The following is a 17,027-nucleotide window of genomic DNA, read 5'->3' as shown; positions in this document are numbered from 1 at the left end:
CCACTGAGCCATCTCTCCAGCCCTCTTGCATGTCTTTTGAAGAATCGGCTTTCCCGGAAGTGGCCAGGTGACTGACCGATGGGCTCTGCCAGATTAACTCTTAAGGGAGGGGACAATAGTCTATCACACTGTAATCTCTAGAGCCTCTCTGGACAATGTCATGCCTCTCCTCAGAGCCGGAGGCGTGATATTCTGGACCAGGGTTGGGCCGTGCAGATGAACTGACTAAAGAACTCAGGTTTGTGGAAGGCACAGATGTTATCGCAGAGAGACAGCATAAATGAGAGCACCAGTTCTCAACCTGTGGGTCGCGACCCCCCACATATCAGATAATTACATGCCGCTTTAGGGCAGTAGAAAACTTGTAGTTACAGGGTAGCAATGGGAATGATTGTACGCACCACTCGGTAAGGAACTGTATCAAAGGGTTGAGGCTTTAGAAAGGTTGAGAACCGCTGGATCAGAGCGGCAAGACTCAAGTTAGATATAGGGCTTTGAATAAAGTTCATGGCTGCTCAGTCAAGAGGAAGAAAAGAGGTGAGAGGAGGAATGGGCTGAGGGATTAGAACTTAAAGGCTGAGTTGTGTAAAGCGTTTGTTCCCTTTGTCCCCAAGAACTCAAAATGAGAGTTCCAGAGACAGGCCTGAGGGACACTCCCATTTTGATGTTGCTGAAAAGGAAGGGCTGGTTGGCCCTGGGTCAGACCAAGAAACGTGAGCAATTTTAACTTGCTGGGTGTGATGTGATGCTCCAGTCATTTTCCTGGGGGCAAATCAAGGCTTCCTGTGACAGATACTACATTATAGCAAATCACGACTGTGGAGAGCTAACCAATGCCCCAGGAGGGGGCTGCAGTATCTCAATGCCCAAACCAAGTCCCAAAGGTAAAACATTTCACGGCGCTGTTTTGTTCACGCTGGTGTCTTGTGACATCTAGAGGGGCAGTTTCCTGTGGAGACATTATTTTCTTCCCAGCCCCCCTCCCCATTCAACTGATTCCAATACAAATCCGAGGGCATGAAACATAAATCCTCCCATCCAAAGGCACGAAGTTAATATGCGTGTTTCTAAAAACGTCTCTGAGGTGGGTTAGCATGCCCAGTGAATCTAACAGGCTTTTAGAACTTCCCTCACACCTTGATTTGTGGAACCTCCTTCCCTTCCCTCATGAGCCTAGTACACCCAAGAAAAGCCCAATTAAAGCGAGAGGAAAGGGGGATGGATTAGCATCTGAGTTAAACACCAGGCATCTCCACTCCTAGCCTGGTTTGATGGTAGCTAGAAGCCTCCCCGAGTGCAGGGGGTGGCCTTGGAGCCTTCAAAAAGGGCAAGATATGGCACATCCTGCTGCCTCAGGACCCCTGCCTGTAGAAGTCAGAGCAAGGAAAAGGGAAGCCCTGGCAGTGGTGTCTGCAGAGGAGATGTCCCTCCTCAGGGGGATCTATTCATTTATTGAATATACACTGGGTGCTAAGAGACAGATAGCTCGTCCTGGTTCTCAGGGAACAGAGAGCCCATGGGAACCAACCTTTAGGCGCTTTAAGGTCTGTGTATTTCAGTGACAGCCTCTGCCCAGTTAAGCTAGATAGGAAGACTCCGCTCTATTTCTGTTTCTTTTCTTCTTTTTCCTAATGCCCTCCCCTCTCTCCTCTCTTCTCTTTCTCTCTCTCTCTCTCCCTCCCCCTCTGTCCTCCCTTACCCCCTCCTCTCCCCCCTCCTCCCTGCGTGTGTGTGTGTGTGTGTGTGTGTGTGTGTGTGCGCTCTGGTCATCCTTTCTCAAATGTACTACTTACTATCAAACCCCTGACTTTCCTTGCCGCCCTGCAAAATCTGTCTCTGTCCCCCTTTTGACCTTCCCCATTCTCATGGTAGAGTTTCCGAGGAAAGGGTGGCCTACAGCCATGAATCCCCCCTCTATTCTTCCACACCTCGGAATGTGGGCTCCCGTTCAGATGTGTCCTAGGTCTCCCTCATGGCCCCCTGTACTCTGTATGGGTCCAACCTCTTGCTGGACTTTCCTACCTGTTTAACCAGCAGACCTCTCAAGTCAGCACCGTTAAAATAGAATTTCTGGTCCTCCCACCCCAATTTCAGCACAACAGCTGTCTATCTACCATTCTCCTCTGTTTCATAAAGGGAGCAGCATCCTCTCCTCTCTCTGTTAAACCCAAACGATCCTTGGATTTTCTGATTCTTCCTCCTCGCCTCCACCTGATCTACTGAATGTTTCTGCTTCTAAAATGTCTGTCGAGTTCAGCAGCTTCTCTTCTCTCCCATGACTAAACAGCAGCCTGTTAAGACGTCTTCAGGATAAAGGGCTTTTGGAGAATGTAAATTAGATCACGCTTTAGCCTGCTTTAAATTCTCCAATCTCATCAGGCACTGAATGAAATCCAGTCTCTACTCTGTCCTCCAAGGACCCTGCTAGGTCTCTGATCCAACTTCCTCCCTCCCCTCCGCACTCCCATGTCTGCTGCTCTTTGAGCCAGTCACTCACGTTATGGCTTCTGGTGCCTTTGCTTTTCTTCTTGCTATCAGGGACACTTTCCAGACCCTTTCAAGGCCCGTTCCTTCTCATAATTCATATTCAATTTAAATACCTTCTCAGAGAGCTGCACCTTGACCCTGAAACCTTGAATGTCTGTTAGAAAAGATATCCCCAGCTCATCTTGCTTGTTTTCTCCACAACTCTCAACAGCAGATCTATGTGTGTATGCATGTATGCATGTATGAACGTATGCACATATGCATGTGTTATGCATGCATGTATGTGTATGCATGTATGCCTGCATTCATGCACATATGTATATATGCATGTATGTGTGTATGTAGGCATACATGTATGTATGCCCATATGCATGTATGCACATATGTGTGTGTATGCATTTTGAATCACAGTCTCACAATGTAGCCCCAGCTGTTCCAGAAATTGCTGTGTAGACCAGGTTAGCTTCCAATTTGCCCTGATCATCCTACTTCTGCCTTCCAAATGCTGGGATCATGGGCTTGTTTTGTCAAGGAAGGCTGAAATCCCCCAATTATGTCTGTTGCTTATTATGTCTTGTTTTTGTTCTTCTGATCTTGAGAATAAGCTCTATAAACAGAAGGAACTCCTCTGTTTGGTTGGCAAATTCACACCTTAGCGATTCTTGACAAATTACACTGCCTCTTTGGTGTTTCACCTTCAGAACAACCCACAACCTCTGTGGTTCTCAGCCTTCCAATGCGTCAGCCTTTAATACAGTTCCTCACTGTGGTGACCCCCAGCTGTAAAGTTATTTTCGCTACTTCATAACTAATTTTGTCACTGTTATGAATCCTAATGTAAATATCTTTGTTTTCTGATGGTCTTAGGTGACCCTGTGAAAGGGTGCTTAGACCGTCACCCCAAGAAATCATGACACACCGATTGGGAACTGTTGCATAGCATTCTTTCTATATGTTAATGCCTTGCAGAGTCTGTGTGGAAAACAGGCAATCTCAAAAATGGTGGAACATGAGCTCTGGAGACAAGGTCTCAAAAGCCATCCAAACTTCTGCCTTGGTTTCAAGGACCGCTTCCTCCGGGTAAAGCCAGCGCTGAGGATACCAAACCGGAAGTATGCAAACCGGAAGTATGGAGACATCCATGCACGCCGCTATCCTGCTAATATCCGCCATTGCGTTGGCAGTGAAGGATGTTACACTGTGGAAGTGGATCCTCCACCTGCATCAAGCCTTCAGGTGACCATGCAGCTCCTGCTTACACCTTAACAATAATGGAGGGTAGCAGGGAGACCTCAAGCCAGAACCAACTCAGCTCAAAGACTGAAGTTCTAACTGCATGAGGTCCTTAGTATTTACCTTTAAGGGTCTTGTGTGGTTGTGAGTGGTTACGTTTTTGGATTGGTGGTTATCAGCAGCAGATTATACCCTACAACACCCTTATGCTCTTGGCAGGTGACTTTCCACCAGGAACAAATAAAGACACTAGAGCAAGTGATTTTTTTCAATAGCATAATTCCAAGGAAAGAAAACACAGCAATTTCCTCAGCCCAACCGTTCCTTATCACAGGATGTCAAAGAGACAGATTTAAGCTGTGTTAGTCATGTTTAGATGGTTTCTTCTTTGCAGTGTTACAGTGGAGAGATGTGATGTTGCCTACAACCTCCAGTGTGTTGTAAGAACACCCATGTTCTTTTGTATACAGTTGTCTAGACATCTACAAATCTTGTTCCCCAAATATCTTTCCACAGGAGAACATTTTTTGTGGGCTGGTAACACTTCATAGTGAGGAAAAGCACTTGCCACCAAGACTAATGACCAGAGTTCAAGGCCTGGAACCCACATGATAGAAGAGAACTGACCCTTAGAAAGCATCCTCTGGGGGCGATTTAAGAGCACTGACTGCTCTTACAGAGTTCAATTCCCAGCAACCACATGGTGGCTCACAACCATCTGTAATGGGATCCAGTGCCCTCTTCTGGGGTGTCTGAAGACAGCTACAGTGTACTCATATACAATAAAGTAAATAAATCTTTGAAAGAAAGAAATCATTCTCTGCCCCCCACCTGCATTCCCCCCAATAATCCACTTAATGTTAAAAAATTAATAATATTACTTATAAGTAAAAGATACAAGCAAGAGGACTGCGTGTCCCTTACACTGCAGGAAATTGCCTAGAGATGATACGCAGGGAAGGTAGTACTCAGAGAGCAGTCACCACATACCACTAACCCAGCACAATCCTTGCGTTTTTACAATGTTTCTTTTCAAAGTTAATTATACTTTTTGAAATTTTGCTTTCCCTGACAGAACAGTTCAGTTGTCTTTGCAATGCACACGTATTGTAGAACGGCTCCTTTAACCTAACTGGCAGGGCTTTACTTCCTGTGATTATCATTTTCGTGTTAAGAATACGTAAAACCTATTTCCTACTCTCCTCCATACTGCACAGCAAATACCTTAAAACTTACACATTCTCTGGAATGTTGCATCATTTGGCTGAGGCCTCCTCAACTAGTTCTTCTTGCCCCTGCTAAGCCCCATTCTGTTCTCCGTGTCTGTGAGTCCGGTTTTAGATTCTGTGTATAAATGATGCCCTTACAATACTGGTCTTTCTATTCCCGGCTTCTTGCACTTGATGTAATGTCTCAGTGTCCACACAGGCTGTTGCCAGTGACATTTTCTTCCTTTTAAAGGCTGGTGATTATTCATTGGTGAGTATATGCCTCAGCTCCTCTCCTGATGAACGCATCCGTTGATTAATGTGAACAATGCTGCAATTATCATGCCATTGCATATGTGTACTTTCTTAATAGCTAAACAAACAAACAAACAAACAACAACTGGGACCCCCGAGCCTCCTAATTGCCACTCTTCCACTGAGCACACATAGCTCTCACTTAAACATGCTTCCATCTGGGAACACGGACATCTCAGTAGATAGCATCTGAGAAGTAGAATACATCATAATTTTTTTCCCTTAATAGTAATGAAAATACCTTTGCATCTGTCAGCTCTGTTAGTGGAAAGTAAGTTTTGGAATAAAATTCACTATGTAAGATTTGTGGTCTAAGACACCGTGAGCTGTGTAGATCTATTAAGATAGTTGCCATAGTAAAATTAACAATGTATTTGACATGGCTAAATTTTTTTCACGAGTAGTTAAAAATCAATTTACTTAATAAAAAATTCATTATGACTATATTTTTTATTGTTTCAAGTGTGTGTGTGTGTGTGTGTGTGTGTACATCAATGCTCTTCCCACAGAGAATAAAGGCGTAGGGCCCATTGCATCTGAAGACAGAGGTGCTTGTGAGCTGCCCATAGTAGGTGCTGGGAGTCGAACTCTGGTTCTCTGCAAGAGCAGCACATGGTCCTAACCACTGAGCCACTTCTCCAGCCCTACCAGTTGGTTATTTGTCAAGACCCATGAGTATCAGAGCTCTGAGTCTGATTGGATAAATAGAAGATCCTTTTGTTCCTCAGGTCCTGAATGGGCTTGGAATTCACATCTTAGACACTTTCTTGGCAAACATTCCACCCTACACTGGGGTTTTCGTTATTTGCATATAAATCTGACTTGTTTGTAGGAAAGACTTTGAATAACGCATACTCGATGCAATGCTCACAAGTCACAGGAAGTAAAATGCAAGCAAAGCAAGGGAGCTAGGAGATGTGCAGAGCCACAAGGTTTAGTGGGACAGTGAGGGACTGTGGTGACAGGGGGCTCTGACTCACCATGCAGGGGAAAGGATGTGGCTTCTAATGGAAGGCAGGATTGAACAGCAAGTCCAGCCCTGCCAGCCTAAACTCTGGAATTATTCTCGGGGTTGGGTTATTCTGAGATGGGATTACGTCAAAGGGGGTAAATAGAGAGGCAGCAGTGCCTCTTGGTTGACTCCCCACTTCCTGGGTTTTTTTTAAGCTTTCCTAGGGCACTGTTCTCGGTTCTCTCAGAGTCACAGGAGCCTGTCAGTGGGTTGTGAGGACTGAAATGGAAGGGCTGGAGGCATTTTCAGAGGTATCCAAGTGCATAAGGTGCAACTATTATGTAATGAGCTGGAATTTTAACAGGCCTCAGCACATGCATCCTAATGAGCTCGGTCCTCCGGGCAGGAGGTCGGTGCGTGTCCCAGTGATTCAGCCATGGCTTGAAACCATTCTGAGAATGCACGTCTCTCTGGAGATCGTCTTCAAACCTCCAGCACATTCTTTCCAATTGTCTTGATGAGGGTAAATCCGAGTCTTTTGAGTCTGAATTTTTGTTCGTATGGAACAGGTAATTTTCTAGCCATACCAGCCCAGGGGAATAGTCTAAGAATTAAACAATGACATAAGCCTATTACTCTAAGCTTGGGCCCACCAGCTGCCATGGTGGGGTTTGGACCTACCTCATTCTGTCTCCAGGTGTAGGTCTGGAGAGTAGGAGGAACACTGGGGTGCAGGGTGGGGGTGAGGGGATGAGGGTCGGGGGAGGAAACATTTACTGTTGTTTGTTTGGGTTTTTCGTTGGTTGTTTGTTTTTAACAAATGAGTTTGTTAGTCATCTATTTTCCTTCTCAACCCTGCAGTTGCTTGGTTGTTCCAAAAAGCACCAGAGCCACGTCATGTAGGTGACCTTCCTTCTCGGTGGGCTTCCTTTGCTTCCTCCTCTCCTCTGCTCTTCCAACTTTCTAACTTGAACACAGCTCACAGTTTAAAGTTTGTCTTATAAGGACCTAGACAAGAGGACACAAATGTTACCAATGCAAGTGATAAGTGTTTATGGAGCTGGAAGTGCTAATCTTGATCTGAGATTTGAGCACCATTCCATGTACTCCAAAGGTCACACGTTACCTCACGACTGTGCTCAAATATTACTTCAAAAAAAAAAAAAGGTGGAGAAGGCTCTGGAAAGGTGGCTCAGTTCATAAAGGAGCCACACAAGTCATTCTGGATCTCCCTCTGCTCAAACACCATCTACCTAGCCTATGCTCTCATCTACTTAGCTTTTGCTCTTCTTAAACAATATCCACTTCATGCTCCTGTTGCAGTCTTGTCTCTCCACTGTGCTGTATATCTTAGCTCCTGGTCTGTTGCTATGAAGAGACACCATGACCAAAGGCAACTCTTTGGCAGGCTCACTTACAGTTTTAGAGGGTTCATACATTATCGTCATGGAGGGAGAGCATGTGTCTGGATGGCAAAGTGCTGGAAAAGTACCTGAGAGGTGTAGCCTGGTCCACAGACAACAGGAAGATGGAGGGGGGAAGAGAGAGGAGGAAGAAGGAGAGGGAGACAGAGAGAAAGGAGGGGGAGGGAAACAGAGGGAGAGGGAGAGAGATACAGAGAAAGGGAGGGAGACAGAGAGAAGAGATAGTGAGAGAGGGAGGGGAGAGACAAGGAAAGGAAGGGGGAGGGGTGGGAAGAGAGGGAGAGAGAGAGAGAGAGAGAGAGAGAGAGAGAGAGAGAGAGAGAGAGAGAGATTGTACCTAGTGTGGGATTTTGAAACCCCAAAGCCCACTCCCAGTAACACACCTCCCCATTCTTCTCAAATATATCTACTAGTTGATGACTAAATATTAAAATATATAAGCCTATGGGAACCATTCCCATTCAAATCACCACACTGTGTTTTCCTCTGAGGTCCTCAAAAGCCTATGCTCACTTGATTTTGTTTATTCAATGTCTTCTAGTAAAAATGTTGCTCCAAGAGACATGTATCTTTTGGTTACTCAATACTGTGTCTTCAGTACTGACACAGTGCTGGCACAGCAAATACAAAGTATTTATTCAATGATTAAATTAGATGCTCCCATTGGCTGAGCACAGGGAATCACATCCAGAGAAGCACTTTAAAATCTCATCAGCCTACTTGAGGTGTAGTATTTGGGGGAAATATCCTGCTTTATCTCAGAACATTTAAAGACTTTTAAAGTCTATTCCACATTGCAATATTTCATCTTAGAGAAAACTTAATGTTCCTAAATGATGCATGAAGTCTACCATTCATCCGAGGAAGAATGTTTTTTATTATTTATTCTTAACTATATTTATTCATTCATGAGTCAAACATTTGTTGAGCTCCTGTGATTTGCAAACACTTTGGAGAAACACTGGGGACCACGTCTTCAGTCATTTTATAACCTTCTTGATCCTGTGTGTCTTCAAGAAACATGGCCCCTGCAGTTAGCAAAGTGCAGCATTTAAAAGGGCAGTTGACAAATTCTCTTCCGGACACTTTGTTAATATTATCTAACAATGTTTGCAGTATTGTAGTTTTCTACTGTTAACTGCCAAACTTAGTATACAAAACAATACACTTTGTCAATCAGAAATCTGGGCAAGGCACTGTAGGAATAAATTCATATTGGAGCCTCAGCTGAAAGCATTAGGGAGAGCCTGGCTTTAGTTCTGGACGTTGCCAGGGTCCCACAGTTCTCCAGGTTATAGCCCCTCAATCTCAGCTGAGTGTTCCCCATTCATAGATCAGGCACCCAGGGAAGGATGGTGGAAGAGCGAGACATCCCTCTGCACACAGCTTCTTTACGTCACTGCTTTGCGCTTCCTCTACTGAGGTGGGCCCAGGGTAGCTGGCGTTCAGCAGGATGCATGAGTTGATTGTACAAAAGGTGGATGGTTTCTTGTGATCTGATCCTGGAAATCTCAGAGCATCACTGTTAACCCATGGACACATCAAACAAGGCATAAAGACCATTCAGTACCCGGAGGTAGGTGAATCAGATTCCACCTCTCAACAGAAGAGAGCGAAGAATTCGCCACCCTGTTTAATACCCACACTATTGTAGACAGCATGCTAAGAGCTTTGCCTACCTTCTCTTGTTCTTTTAAATATTATAATATCTTATGAAGTGGCTGTTGTGATTATTTCCACTTTATAGGTAAAGCAATTGAGTCTTTGAAAGACAATAACCTTCATAGCCCACAGTAATGCTTTATATCACTTAATGGACAATAAATAATTCAATTTTGGTTTCCTTGAAATTGTAAATCGAACAGATGGGATTCTTCTGTCTTAGAAATGGCTTCAGGGCAAACAGAAAACAAGAATGCAGGGGAAGGAGAGACCGTTTACCTTCTTGCAAGAAGCAACATGTCTAAACACTGGGTACATGGTAAGTCATTCCTGGGCTTTGACACGAGCGAGGATTTGGGCCCCAGAGATGTTCAGCAACTGTAGATAAAGGAGCTATGTATGCCCCAAGGTGGCTGCGAGCCATAGCTGGTAACCCAGACTCGGTGTTCCTAGGGGAAATGAAAGAAAACACATATGCAGAATTGCCTTTTCTTTTCCTCCATTAACCTTAAAAACTTACTATCAAGTCTCTGGAGCCAATGTTCATGAAGCGGCTCAAACACTGGAAGGAGGAGGGAAGGGAAGAAAGGAAGGAGGGAGGGACAGAGGAAGGAAGAAAAGAAGGAAGGAACGAAGGGAAGGAGGAAGGGAGATTGGAGGAACTTTAATTCATGAAGTAACTCAAACACTGGGGCCCATATTTGGAATGGAAAGATTGGGATAGAAGCAAAGGAAAATGGGATTTTAGAGTCCTTCCTTCCTTCACTTCTCCTTCCTTCCTTCCCTCCTTCCTTCCTTTCTCCCTCCCTCCTTCCCTTCCTTCCTTCTTTTCTTCTTTCCTTCCTTTCTTCCTTCCTTCCTTCTTTCCTTCCTCCCCCATCCCTTCCTTCCTTCCTTCTTTCTTTCCTGTATATGAGTGTGTGGGGGCAATTATGAGCACATGCAAGTGGAACAGCCATGCTGTGGCTTTCCGGTGTCACCCTCCCTCCCCTTGTTTGGGACAGGCTCTCTGCTGCTATGCCAGGCAGCCTAGATGATCAGGAGGTCTCTGGAGAGTTCTGTGTCTGCCCTCATCTCCATCTGTGGGAGAGCTGGGATTAAGGACACTGTTGCATGTAATTTTTTCATGGATTCTGAGGATCTGAACTCAGATCCTTGGGGGGGTTAGGGGGGTTCACACACAAGGCAAGCACCTGACTTTGAGAAACTTGAAGGGAGTTTCCATACTCGGTCCTTCTCCAGGGCTGCCTACTGCAGAGACACAAAATATTTTGTGGGTTCTAAACATGTTCCTCTTCTTAAACCGGATAGTACGTGCTCTCAGTGGGGCTGGACGCTGCCCCTGGAAGGCAACTAGGGTCTCATTCACCGATTGATGCTTCGTCAGGGGTATCTGATTCATAACCCATTGGAAACAATGTGAAGCAGGGACCTTGAGTAGAAGCACTGGTTTTAGTCAATATGGTTTATGCTTCTGTGTTTGACAGGCAACAGATTTCAAAAGAGAACTCCTACTTTACTTGAATACGTACATACATACATACATACATACATACATACATACACACATACATACATACATACTCATTTTGAAAGACTAATTTATCAACTGCTTATGTAACATGGAGCTGCACACATAAAATGCTTTATAAGAAGCCAGCTCTTCTGTACTTTTTGACCACATGTGTTTACTTAGACGGTTGGTTCAGGCCAGGCCCATACTAGTTCTTAGGGAGGTAGTCATGCACAAAATAGATTTAGTTTTTCCCAAGCCCCTAAGATTTAGTTCTTACTCTCATGAAGACTACAGTCTATGGAGAAAAGTGAATTAGGCACTCACCCTAACCCAGCTGAATAAGCAGTTTTGAAGTAGAAGATACAAGGTAGCAAGTGTAAATGTATCGAGTTAGAGGGCCTCAAGGGTCACCAAAGAGACTCTGAAAGAGAAGCTGGCAGATGGGAGAGAGCCCAGCAAAGAGCTGGGGGTGACAATGCTCTAGCGGTGAGACAGTGAACTCAAACTGGGCTGGAGGCAGGAAGAACTTGATGGCACAGGATCTGAACCTAAGAGCAGGGCTTGGGGTTTTGAATTCTCCCTGTAATGCATCTGCTTTAAACAACTTGACCAAAAACAAAGACCCAGTTATTACGCTAAGCAGAGCCTGGAACATTCAATTAGCAGGCAAGGTCTGTCTTCCTGACCAGAACGAGGATGAGGTTGGACAAAGTGGGCCAGGCGTTGGTACTAAAGCACTACTTTAATACAAAGACGGGATTCGAATGCGTGCACGTTGTCTCACCCGTTATTTTAACTGACATCATCCAGTTTTAGTTCCCCACAATTAAATAGCACTGAGTATATCCTCTATGAAAAGTACCTTGAATGACTCAAAGAAGTCTGAGATGCATCCTCTGTCTCTGAGAGTTTACTGGTTTAGCAGATGAACCCACTTTATGTGTGACCCTAGGAAACCAGACTAGTGCAGTGAAATTGACACTGTCTTAGATCTCACCAGGGTCAGGTGCACAGAGACCTAGTCGTTTTCTTCTAATCGTGTGATTTTGATATTGATCATAATGCAATGTATATCATATTGGCTATCCTGGGGGGGGGGATACTTACATTGTTTGCAGTTATGACTTCCAACCGAAAAACACTGCATGTGGGGAGACTCCTTCCTGAAGGGAACGTTTGCTAGGTTGGAGACTAGAGAAACTTGGGGGCACACAGACGGACATTCAGGTGTTTATGAGACTTCTCTCTTTCCTGTAACATGGAGCCTTAGGCCGCTCTGTGGCCAGGGACTGTTTCGAGACATTGCTATCACAACTCAGAAAAACCAAGGCCCAGGAAGACTAAGAAGAGCATTCCTGCAACACTCAGGGTTCCTTTCGTTAGCTACAGGTTACGGTTTTCAAGGTTCTTTTGCGTTACCTCTTTATTTTCCTGCCGATATCCGTGAACAGTAGAAGACAGGGGGTATATTATGATTGTCACCATAATGAAGGCACTGAGGCTGCATCTGATCAGTAACTTTGCCAACTTTACCAGGTTTGTGTTTGTTTGTTTTTCTGTTTCTGTTTTTGTTTGTTTGTTTTTAGAAAAATTAGCTGAGTTGAAATGAAAATATTTTGATTCCCAGGCTAGCATTCATTCCACTTCCCTGAGCCCTTAGAATTTGAGTGAGAGGTGTGATTATTGATCTCTTTATCCTTTAGTCTATGAGTATCTTTTGTTTCCCTCTCACTAATTACAATGCACAGCAATCATTCCTTTGGTCATGATTATCGTACGATGCCGTAGTTGTTTTCTCTGCCTTGGTGCAGTGGTTTGGAACATCTGGTTTGCCGATCGGTGATGAGGTTTCTGTATCTTCCCCTTGAATCTGAATGGCCAAGAGAATGAGGTGGACGGTGACTCTGGATTCTGATGTTAGTCATAGGATTCAAAGGAGCTTCTTACCTGGTCCTTGTGGGATTCTCTCTTGGATCATGGCTACCATGCTATGAGGGAGCCCTGGACAGTGAAGAGGCCATGTGCAGGAAGGAACTCAGCTGATATTCCCAGCTGAGATCACATCAGCCTAAACCAATGGTAGACTTAGGAGTAAAAAGACTTCGGAATGACTCCAGCCGTGGCAGGCATTTATTTATAAGCACATGGAAGTCTATATGAGAGCCTTCTTACTCAGTCTTGAACCCTCAGATAGCTAAGACACAATTTTAAAACCACTAAGTTTGGGGGGAATGATTTGGACAGCAGAACTATCTGGAATGCTGCTGGAGCAATCTAAGTGGGGACGTTTCACCCACCACGTTCTCTCTCCCAAGAGGCCCCATGCTCAGCACCATGTAGACAGCTTCCAAGATGAAGGTCACTTTGAAAGGGATCCTATGAAGGTCATAATTATAGTTTGATGACTCCAAATTTTTCTCTCCCTATGAATCATATACTCTCTTTTTCACCAAAATATGTGTTTTTGACCCAGCTTAGGGCTGCTCCTTCAGACATGGTATACTAGCTGGTCTTGTGTGTCAACTCGACTCATGCTGGCGTTATCAAAGAGAAAGGAACCTCCCTTGAGGAAATGCCTCCATGAAATTCAGCTGTAAGGCATTTTCTCAACTAGTGATCAAGGGGCAGGGAGGTTCCATTGTGGGTGGAGCCATCCCTGAGCTGGTAGTCCTGGGTTCTATAAGAAAGCAAGCTGAGCAAGCCAGGGGAAGTAAGTCAGTAAGTAACATCCCTCCATGGCCTCTGCATCAGCTGCTGCTTCCTGCCCTATGTGAGTTCCAGTCCTGACTTCCTTTGGTGATGAACAGCAATGTGGAAGTGTAAGCTGAATAAACCCTTTCCTCCCCAACTTGCTTCTTGGCCATGATGTTTGTGCAGGAATAGAAACCCTGACTAAGACAAATTGGTACCAGCATAGTGGGGTACTCCTGTGACAGCCTGACCATGTTTTGGGGAGGACTGTGGAAGGACTTTGGAACTTTGAGCTAGAAGAGCCATTGGGTGTTAAGAGCTCTGTGCGATGTTCTATAGGAACTTGGAAGATAATGTTGAGAACAGTGCAGAAGATGGAGGCCTGGCTTGTGAAATTTCAGAGGGAAGATTAAAGACTCTTTTCAGGATGGTTACTGTTTTGATTGTGAAGATTCTGTGATTCTGGTCAGCTGGGGCTGAAGAATCAGCTGTGGTAAATAAGATACCAGAACTACTGAAGCGAAACCTTGTGCTACTGGGGCAATTGGTGCTGGTCAGCTGGAGCTAAGAAATCAGCAGTGATTAAGAACAGACCAGCATCACAGAGATGAAAACTTCCAGGAAGTGTTTCCCGAGAGCACAGAGAAGCTGTGTTCCAGAGGCAGCCACAGTTGTACCTCAAGTTAGCAGCCAGACTTGGTAATGTATGAGTCACCCAGGTGGAACTGGTTTTGAAACATGAAGAGGTAGCAGCTTGTGCTTTGCACTGTGAGAGGCAAGGGGAGGCCATTTGGTGAAGGTGCAGCCTCGGTGGCAGTTCAAGTCCCAGGACTGAAGGAGTCGTGCAGAGAACTTGAGGCTTAGCACCATGAGAAGAGCCTGCTATTTTCAAAAGTGCAGTCCAGTTGCAGCGGAAGGCAGCAGTGTTTTGGCGACGCCAGTACCAGGCGATGACCACCGAGAACAGCAGCAGTGGTGGAGCACAGGCAGCTGGAGCCAAGAAGACAAGGTGTGCGCTACAAAGGGCAGAGCAGGAGAAGTGACCCAAGCCCTTGGAGGAGCCCAGAAGATCGTGGGTGGATCCCAGACATTGGACAGTTAGAGTTTGAGTTTGCTTTTGATTGTGACTGTGCCCTGATATTTTTCCCTCTTGAAGTAAAGTATTTTAGTGGAGCCCACAGTTAGGAGACTTCGAATTGTAAAAAGGCTTTGAATTTCAAAAGAGATTGGATATCATAAAGGGATTGAAATTTTAATATGTAAGAATTTGTAAAGACTCTGGGACCTTTAAAGTTATTTAGATCTTATTTTATAAGGCATGTGCAAGGGGAGGAGAGTGGAATAGTTTGAGACAGTTAAACAGGCCTGAGCAAAGATGTTAATGAGTATGGTTCTAACTTCATAGGTGCATTCTCTGCTAAGTAGGGGGAATATGGCAGGTCCCAGGGCAACTATAAATATATAGCACAGAATTCAGTAGCCGCGAGACAGACCGATTGTTGTGTATGTGTTATTGAAGAGAGAAAGTTTGGAAACTCTTGTACATATCAAAGTCTTTAGTCAAAGCAATATGGATACCCTCTTAGAGTTCCCTTGTCCACATCATGCTTTTCCAAAATTTAGTCAGATCATGAATGGAAGAAGCATTAGTAAGGGCACGTATGTTGTGATGGTTTATATAGCTTGTCCCAAGGAGTGGCACTGTTGAGGGGTGTGGCCTTGTTGGAGTGGGTGTGGCCTTGTTGGAGGAGGTGTGGCCTTGTGGGTGTGGGCTTTAATAGCCTTGTCCTAGATGCCTGGAAACCAGTCTTCTGCTAGCAGCCTTCAGATAAAGATGTAAAACTCTCAGTTCCTCCTGTGCCAGGCCTGCCTGGATGTTGTTATGCTCACTCCTTGATGATAATAGACTGAACCTCTGAACCTATAAGTCGGCCCCAATTAAATGTTGTCCTTATAAGAGTTGCCTTAGTCATGGTGTCTGTTCACATCAGTAAAAGTCAAAGACCTGTGTCTCACAGGAGTAGTTGTGGTTATGTAGGTGGTCACTGTGAAGGTTGAGGGTCTGATCAACAGTTGTCTGGTGGTTAACTGAGCACAGCCATAGCGAAGACTTAGAGATGTCTTAGCATTTCCATTGCTGTGAAGAGACATCATGACCATGACAACTCTTACCGAGGAAAACTTTTAATTGGGCTGGCTTACAGTTTAGAGGATTAATCCATTATCATCATAGTGGGGAGCATGGCAGCTTGGTACTAGAGAGGAAGCTGAGAGTTCTATACCTAGATCCTCAGGCAACAGGAAGCAAATGTCACTGTAGGCCTGGCTTGAGTGTCTGAGACCCCAGAGTCCACACCCTAGTGACACACTTCTTGCAACAAAGCCACACCTACCCAGTGAGGCCACACCTCCCAATAGTGCCACTCCCTATTAGCCTATGGGACCATTTTTCAGTCAAATTGTCACATGCTCCCCTCACTTCATAATTTTGCACTGGATTCACGTAACTCAAAGTTCATAATATATAATTTAGGATAGTAATCACACTTATTACAGTTTTCATGGAATAAATGTTTCCTTTGGGAAATCATTTACTCAGGGGGGTCTTGGTTCCCAGTGTGGGATGTGGACTTCAAGGATTGGATTAAATGAAGCCATGAAGGTGGAACCCTGGCCTAGGATCAGTGCCCTGACACAAGGCTGTACAGAAGGAACCATTCTTCCCTTCCGTCTCCTTTCTTCTTTCCTTCCATCCCTCACCCTCTCTTCCTTTCTCTGTCTCTCCGCACATCACACAAGGAATGGTTAAACGAAGACACAACTGAGAAGGTGGCTTCCTGTAGGTAGAAGGAAGATCTTCAGCAAGAATCAAACCACCCATCAGTTTGGCCTGGGTCTGGATTCGAGGGTTTAGAGAAAACAGATGTGTTGTTTAAGGCAGCCATTTGATAATGTTTTGTCATGGCAGCCCAGGTCAAATAGAAGTAGCGATGGTGTGTAATATTTACCGAGTTCCTATTACAGAACTCATATCTACAAGAAAACCGAGGCCTAGTCACTTTCCAGAGGAAAGGTAAGGTAATGGACGTGCGAAATAGAATTCAGTCTGAGCCCAGGTTCCCAGAGATCTTTTCTTTAGCCTACACTGTTGACCACAGAGACATTCACTGGGAAAGTCATCATACGAATCAAGCTTCTTCCCGGCATCTTGTTCAGGCCAGCACCTAAGAACTTCCTTCCCCAGCTTGCTAGCTTGATCTTTTCTGTAGAAGCATCAAAGCCGGGTAATAGGTAATGTTCGACCTGAGGCAGGTGTTGTTGTGAATCCCAGAGGCGCTCCCGTTTTCCCGCCAAGGTTCCTGGGACACACTGCCACCCAGCCTGTGTGTCAGAGGACGCAGAGAAGCAGTAATACAGTAATGTTGAAGAACTGCAGGAATATGCTTTCTGAGCATTTTGAATCTCTTTGCCCCTGAATTGGTTGAATAAAACAAAGAAAAACCCAAAAAAAGTAGCCTCCTAATATGGTGCTTGGGTAT

Source organism: Rattus rattus, chromosome 1 (genome assembly GCF_011064425.1).
Source record: "Rattus rattus isolate New Zealand chromosome 1, Rrattus_CSIRO_v1, whole genome shotgun sequence".
Taxonomy (NCBI): Eukaryota; Metazoa; Chordata; class Mammalia; order Rodentia; family Muridae; genus Rattus; species Rattus rattus.
The sequence above is the reverse complement of the archived record's forward strand: the minus strand, read 5'-3'. Positions refer to the sequence as shown.